Genomic DNA, 8,199 nt, shown 5'->3' with positions numbered 1-8,199 from the left:
AGGGGCAGTAGTCCCCCCATCCCCCAGCGGGCTTAGTTTCTTACTCCAAAATGATAAATAGAGTTAGCAGAACCTTACAACCTCTTTATATTAACGTGGTCACAGAAGTCGTGAAGGCGAGTAATATTAAGCACTTCCATGTTTCTCTCCATTTAAAAACCATTAATGAATTTTCATAAAATTCCTTAGAACTAGGTAGGTATTATGTTTCTAACAGGGCTCAGTGAAAATACTCAGACTCAAAAGTTTTCACTGAAACTATTGTGAAAAATGTCCTTTTTTCAACTAGCTTTACACTTTACAAATGTGGAACCTTAACTTGTAGAGAGTTTAAGATGAGTCAAAAGATGAGGACCTAAAAATGGAGGTTCTTAAGATCAGCAGCCACTTCTGTAAGACAGAGATAGACCCTCAGCGGATGTAGGTCAGGCTAGCTCTATTGACATCAGTGACTGACAGACACCAGGTAAAGATGTGGCCCTCTGGCTAAGTGTGATTTCTTTAAGGCTATAAAAGAAGTCAGGTGTCAGACCTGGGATTCAAACTCAGGTGTACTTAGCTTCCAATTCTGTTTTCAGAACTAAACAAGGATTAAAAATAGCCTAAAATTGGAACTACATCTAGGGTCTCCAAATACTGCTAACAAAAAATGGTAAGCATTATGCTTCCTGAGTCTGTTAACCAAATCACTGTCACAATCATGGTTATATCCTTGCACAGAAACTGATTCCTAATGAACTATTGCAATTTTCTGGATATAGAAATAGCATTCAAATTAATTAATGTCATACAAAAACTTAAGAAGCTATCAAGGCAGAGTTAACCTTCTGAGCAAAGTCAAAGACAGTACTAAGCAGCTAAATTAAGGATATAAGTGGGATGGCAGAGTTTACAGAACCTACTGGAGGGGTTGACTCTGTGATCCTTATTCATAGTGAGTAGGAAATCAGTTATACAAGTGGTTCGATCTTTTTGTGAACTTTTAAGTTCCCCAAATGAACTCCTCTCTTTGGAGGGCCACAAGATCACATATATCAGACAGAAACACTAGGAAACTGGAAGTTGCAAGTGTCTCTTTTAATCCATGGAAGGGTACAGCAAGCATGCTTCACATGTGCTAAACAGCTGCCAGTGAGGTATTCTCAGCACCACAATATGGCTACCTGTGCAACTGAAAATTTGGTTGGGCTGGATTTGGTCCCTGATCCTATAGCTACTGTGGAATCCTCACCTGATCAATCAAGGTAGAAGTGGACCTGATCCAATGCTTCAGTTGTGAATGTAACCCCTCCCACCTGCCAGACCTCTAGAGCTCAGGCACATCTCTGCTCTAAATTAAACATTTTCTCCAAAGCTATTTATTTGATTTTCTATGTGCATCATGTCCAGATGCCATTGGTATGTTTGAAGGCAGCTCTTGCTTTTTTAACTCCATATGTGGAATGAATGTTTATTAACATATCATATTGGATGGGATTTTAACTCAAAGGGAAAAAATAACTTTTCCAGACACTTGTTTGAAACACAGATTTTGATTCAGTTAGCTTCTCAGAACTAGCAACTTAACAAAATTCTTTTGTCTCAACAGACAGAGGCATCAAATGCAGCCTTTTCCTCCACCCAGTTCCATAGTGCTGACATTATCTGGTGAATGGTGTGTCAGATGAGCAGCTCTGATTCAACTGCTATCCCTGTGGGTTTGTGCTTTTCCTTGCAAAATAATTCCCTTGCATAATTCCTATGTTCTGTTTAGAGGCTTGGAAATCTGGCTGCTTAGCAAAATTAAAAGGCCCTAATTTACCAGCCATCAATTCAGCAGTCTGTAGTCTGGGGTGGGCAATTATTTGGGATGGAGTTTTGGTGAACTGTTGAGGGCTGAGGGGGTGGGGGCCAGGCAGATGCCACTTGATCATGTCTAGTCCACTGGCCATTGCCGGGAACCTGAGGAGGGAGGGCTGCAACCCACACTGCTCCACTCTGCCACAGTCAGGGCCAGGTCGGGCCAGGAAACAGCGCACAGACTCCTTCATCCCCCCCACATCCCTTCCCAACCTGACTTCATGTTGGTGCTGCACAATCCTGGCACTGCAGTTGCTGGCAGGTAGGCCCACATGGGATGGGATTTGATGCACTGCAGAGTAGCCATCCTGCTCGCCTGTCCACAGCAATGAGCTGCTGCTGCTATACCACAATGGGAAAGTCAGAGATGGCTGCCCCAGGCTGAGCACCCCCTGCTCATGAATTCACCTCCTAGTGGTGCTGCAGCAGCAGCAGCTCATTACAGCAGGTAGGTACATTGCATCGCACCCCATCCTGTGTGGGCCCAGTTGCTGGCAGCTGTGGTGATGTGGCTGCACAGTCCTGGCATCAAAAGGAAGCTAGGCAGGGAGAGAGGGAGGAGATGGATGCGGGGGCTAGAGGAGTTTGTGCGCTGTGTAGCCCAGCCCAGCTCAGCCCCAGCTGCGGCAGAAGGAAGCAGCATGGAGCAGAGCTCTCCCTTGCCAGACTCTCAATGGCAGCTGGTGGGCTGGATAGGATCAGTTAGTGGGCTGGATATGGCCTGAGGTCAGTATTTTGGCCACCCCTGCTCTAGTCTCTTTTGCTTTATATGTAAGTAGAGTTACCATGTTACCTCTTAGTGCATGTGTGTACCAAATGTAACATTTTGTGTAGCTGGTTTGAAGCAACAGATAAAATACCATGTTTGTGTTATGTAGTAGCTTACACTATATTAAGTAATTATTTATATAGGTTCAGATCCAGATGACTTTTTTTAACTACAAGAGCCATATATTTTATACTTTTTTCTCCCTAGCTATGCTGCAGGTCACAGAGATTCTATGTTGCACAGACTCGTGGTCAAACTGAAAAAAAAAATGTCACACCATACTTCTTAGTAAGTTCTCTTGTCTCTTTCAACTAACCAACATGAAAACCCCTTTGCTACAATCCTCTGAAATACTAACAAGTGTTCTGTGGTTTCTAACAGATTCTTTTTTTTTTCCTTCATAGCTCCAGGGTTACCACCCTTGTAGGTTTGGAAAATCTTTGTTCACTTCATTATAAGACACTTTTGTATACCTTCTAAACTGGATTCTGGCAGCAAAGAGGAACAGGTATGTCATACACCAAATGCTTTTTTTCCTTGTCCCTAACATCCTAAGATATTGAACACTTTTATGTTCCAATGGAGACTTCTTTTATCAGTGACCGATATTTTTCTCTAGTCTATGTTCCTACAAACTCCTGACCTGTTATAATTTCCTCATTTGAAGTGTACTTTTAGCCAGTATTCCTGTTGGGTATCAGGGAAATTAATATTTTGGTTGGAAAACCATTTTCAGAATATCCCAAATTAGTGCGTCAAGGGATGCTGACTTAGTGCACAATTAAAGACTTTTAATGTTCTTAGTTACGCTGAGAACTAAAAATCAAAGTTTAAAGCATAAAAGCCAAACCAATAAGCTGTCATGGGATTTATTGAATACTTGCTTACAAACCTTCCCTCCAACTGATCTGTGCAACCCCTTAAGCTCAAAAACAGAAAATGAAATCAAATGACATCCCAGAATAGTGAAAACAAAATTTATACATACTAAAACACATTACAAAAATATGCATGAAATAAAATATGTAAAGGATGAAAAATAACCAAGTTTATCTTAAACATATGCTTAGTCAGGCACATATTCTTATTAAACAGTTATAACTCTGGGCTATTTTCAGAAACTGAAAATACTGTTTCTCTTTAAAGCTGGCCACTTCCTTTTTGACTGTCTTCCCATTCTGAACATAAAACAGGTGCATATTTGGCTTGTTCACAGCAAAAGAAGTTCTGTCTTTAATACCTAGCATTACATGTATTTCTCTGTATCTCAGCCATCAGAGGTGATTCAAAGTTATTGAGTGTCATGGTAGTGACTAAGCCAAGGTAGACAAGAATTGGCTAGGGTTACAGCTGTGGCAGGACCTGTAAAGAAGCAGGTGATACCTGTATCGGGAAGCTGCCAATTATAGTATGTTCCTTGGATTTCTCATTTTCTAGCATTTAGGTTCTACTTTATTCTTCTTAGAAAAGGTGATTGGACTGATTGAGATTCCCAGATATAAACTGCCAAGTTTTTTAACATCACTTGCAACAATAAGAAAACAAATCTGCTTCATAGGCAGTGAAACCATGTATGAATATGTATTTGGCAAAGTTATAAGCAACTTAAAATAGGGCCATATAATGGAAAGGATTAGTGTTAACTATAGATTTTGCTATCTGCACCACCTCTATTAGGGTAGCACATTCCATACATATCAAACATATTACTGTTTATAGGTAGGTAATGTAAGGGGATACAACCACCTCCTTCCAACCCTGCCACCTAGAACTATATATAAAATGCCAACATACCTATACCTTACATAGTGCCTGAGAATACCAGATGAACCAGAGGTATCAAGCAAGGCAGAATAGTTTCTGATCAAAGAAAGGAAGGTCAGAACTGACCATAGCCATATCCACTGTAGAAAAGAACTGGATGTAGTCAAGTTTGAAAGGTAAATAACTAGATCACACCTGATAGAGAAAAACTGACCAACAAATTCTGACCAGGAGGAGGACCACAACTCAGATGGTTAGAGCAAGCAGCACTGAAAGCCCATGAAACACATGCCATTCTTTTCAGCAGAAGCCAAAGCCTGGGACTCTGTCTTCATGGAAAAGTAGCCATCTTGCTTGCCCGCAGTCACTTTCTCTTACTTGCTGTCATTCTGGTTCCAGAAATCTTGCTCTTTTTAGTGGCTTCATGGAACAACTTCCACAGGAGTGGTTGTAGGGTGGACTCCTACCTAGCTTTCCTCATAGCCTGGTGACTAGCACAGTGTTCTAGGAAATGAGAGATGTGGATCTGAATCCTGTTAGTATGAGAAGAGCTTAGACTAGGTTTCTGACTTCCTGGACAAGTGAACTTACCATAAAGCTATTAGGCAAATCTTTACCAGCTGCTTTTTGTGTTAAGATGTAAGTAATCAGGTGCCTTAAACACACAGGGATTTTCTTCTGGAAGATTAAGTAGAATCAAACCCCAAATTCAGGATAAAATTGCCTAAACAATATAAAAGTTTTTAGTTTCTGTGTGTTACCCAAAGAATACTGAAAAGGCTGAACAACAGAGGACTGTTCACAATAGCTTAGTCTTGCTTCACTACCAAAGAAGCCCTCCTGTAGGGAACACCAACACTTGTGGTCCTTCTTTCTTGCTTTCAAAATGGCCGCTGACAGGATGGTTTGCTCACAGCTCTGAAAGCTTCTTCCTGTTTTGTAAGCCTTTCTCCTTCTCTTGTTTTGTTTTCCCTCCAAGACAGTCTGACCCCTTCCCCACTGTAGTCCCGCACTTTTCATGACTGTTTCCTGCCTTTCCACCTGCACTGTTTCTCAGGCCTTTTCTCCTGCAGTAACACTCTGCCCGCCCCTCCCCCTCCCTCAGGTTGTTTTTTGGCTTCTCTCCCTCTCCCTGCAGCTTTCTGTTGCTTATTGTTTTCCCTTCCCTTCCCTGCCACATTGCTTACCTTTCTCCTCTCCCTTGGGGTTTGTTTGTTTGTTTCCAGCTTCTTTGTTCCCTGCTGGCAGATGGCTGCCCATCCCCCACCCCTCTGTTTCCTTGCAGGGTTAATCCTTTTTTTGCTGGAATGGCTGAAACCAGCTCTGAGCAGTTCACTGCTGGGGTTTCAGCCCCTCTGGACGGAAGCTTTGGTCTCTGGCTTCATGCCCCTCCCTCCACTGTAGCGGAGGAGCGTGCTGCTGCTGTGGGGGCTCTCATAGGCTGCAAACATGTCCCCTGTGCTGCCCAGGTGAGTTCTGGTGAGAGGTCAAGTGTTCCCCCCAGGGCTCGAGGGCCTGAGGGTTCTCAGTGCCTGACGTGTATAGCTCCTCCTCCTCGGATTTGGACTTTGATTCTGCCTCTGAGGATGAGTTGACAGAAGTCCTCCCTCAGGAGGTAGTGTCTTTCGATTCAGCTAAAGTGCCCCACTCAACAGAGAGTATTCCCACCCTGGAGGCGGAACCTGTTCCTGCTTCTGAGGAACTTCCCAGTCCTGGTTGCTCTGTTGAATGCCTCATTGAGTTTCTAGACCAGATCAAGAACCACCAGAGGGTTGCACAACATTTACATAAATGGTTCCCAGACCCTGAGACATTTGTGGTGTCCACTAAGGCTGCAGCAGTGGCTATCCAATCTAGGAATGCAGCATTATAGTTTTTGCCTTAGCAAACGTGCAGGTGATGTTGGGCACTTGTTACAAGAAGCGACAGCTGGGGAGTTGTAGGCCCAGTCTTTCCCAATGGCTGCAGAGATGCTGTGAAGCAGACAGCACTCTTTGATTTCCAGCACAATAAAAGGCTGGACATCACCTTTCTGCAGAAAAGACACACCAGTGCAGCTAATCAATCTGACTGGCATGCCATTTGGAAAGGCCACAGTTTCTTGAGTCATGGCACCTCCCTCAGCACAGGGGTTGTGATCCTTCTGTTACTACAGCTGACACCTGACACAGAGGTAGTCCAAGAGGTCATCCCTGGCCACCTGCTCACCTTTGACATCTAGTTTGCACAACATCACTGGCTCCAACTGCTGGAGACGAATGGGATGCCTTCTTTGAGACCCTGGCTGACTTTTTACAGAGCGCTGCTGATGGTGATGACTTTTTCCTCCTGGGCAGGGACTTTAATTGCATGGTCGATGTGCATCTTGACTGGAATGCGCCAGAGCCCCGTCCATCCTTGCCTCGGAAGCTGTGGACCACTTTGGAGGCAGTGGATCTTGTTGGTGTCTGGTGCCATCTCCATGCCAATGTGAGGCAGTATACCTAGCTGAAGGTGACCGCCGGTGGGCTCTCCATGGCATGCCTTGACCACCTGTATGTCACCGGCACCACCTACCAGTCCTGTGCAGCAGCTATATTACCCTGGAAGGACTATCAGATCACAGCCTGTTTTCTTGTGCGCTGAGCCTTCCTGGCAGGACGCATTCCTGGGCACCCTACTAGTTTCTTGCAGGACACTCACTTCCATGACTGCTTTGCTCACTTCTGGAAGACATGGAAGGCCACAAGAGTCACCTTCCCCTCCTGGAAGAAATGGTGGGATGTGGGAAAGATGCAGATTAGAGTTTTCTGTCAGCAGTACATGCATTTGGCAACAAGTGAGCTTCGCCACCATGTTTAGGAGTTGGAGGAGGATGTGGAGCAGCTTGAGGTGGCCCTGCATGATGTTGGTGATGATGTGGGGATGCTCGAGAGCCTTAAGCTCCATAAGAAAAATCTGTGGGAGCTGGCAGGGCATGTAGGCCAGGGTATGAAGGTCCGCGCCCGCTGCCAAGCACTGGCAGGGACTGACGCCTGCCCCAACTCACTTCTTCAGCCTTGAGAAATGATGAGCCACACAGAAGGTCATTGACCATCTTAAGACCCCAGATGGCCCAAAACTCACAGTTCCTGTTGAAATCCGATGCCATGCCATCACCTTTTACCAGGAACTGTTTGCAGCTGAACCAATTTGCCTAGTCTACTAGGTGCTCACATGATGGCCTCCCTAGGCTTTGCTTATCAGAGGCTGACTATCTTGAATGAGAACTGGGGACCTCACCTTGGACAAAGCCCCTGGCATTGATGGGTTACCTGCTGAGTTTTATAAGACCTTCTGGCCTCTCTTTGACCCCTGCCTCCTGTGTGTCTTTTATGATTGTCTCATGGACTAGACGATGCCAACCAGCTGTTGCTGAATGGTTCTCATTCTGCTGCCTAAGAAAGGAGACCTTGGCTGCATCAAGAACTGGTGACCAATGGCCCTCTTGTGTGCTGATTATAAGATCCTGGCCAAGGCTTTGGCTAACCAGCTGTGCATCTTTATGACTTAGATCATCAGCCCTGAGCAGAGCTACTGTGTGCCAGGCAGGACCATTCAGGACAGTCTGTTCCTGCTTCAAAACCTGCTGACGGCTGCAGACCTCTTCAGTCTCAACATTGAGCTTGTCTCCTTGGACCAGGAGAGAACCTTTGATTGGGTCAGCCATGACTACCTGTTTTGGGCCCTTGAGGTCCTTGGCTTCAGGCCTGTCTTCACCTCTGCCTGTATTGGGGTATATCAAACCTCCTAAAGATGAATGGTATGCTCTGTGCCCTGTTCCTGGCCTGCAGGGTCATCCGCCAGGG

At 44.9% G+C, this 8,199-nt stretch overlaps 1 long non-coding RNA gene across 1 annotated transcript in view; it reads left to right on the top strand.

Moving 5' to 3' along the window:
* The first annotated feature begins 380 nt into the window (after window positions 1-380).
* Window positions 381-8,199, top strand: part of LOC109308095 — a 64,046-nt gene continuing 56,227 nt past the window's right edge. The window contains exons 1-3 of the long non-coding RNA XR_002100466.1: window positions 381-1,693; window positions 2,816-2,896; window positions 3,013-3,116. This is a non-coding gene — a long non-coding RNA (uncharacterized LOC109308095). The remainder of the gene's footprint in view (window positions 1,694-2,815; window positions 2,897-3,012; window positions 3,117-8,199) is intronic.

The sequence above is a fragment of the Crocodylus porosus genome, unplaced genomic scaffold (assembly GCF_001723895.1).
Source record: "Crocodylus porosus isolate Cpor-Errol unplaced genomic scaffold, CroPor_comp1, whole genome shotgun sequence".
Taxonomy (NCBI): domain Eukaryota; kingdom Metazoa; phylum Chordata; order Crocodylia; family Crocodylidae; genus Crocodylus; species Crocodylus porosus.
Note: the sequence above shows the minus strand (reverse complement) of the source record. Positions and strands in the feature narration are given on the sequence as shown.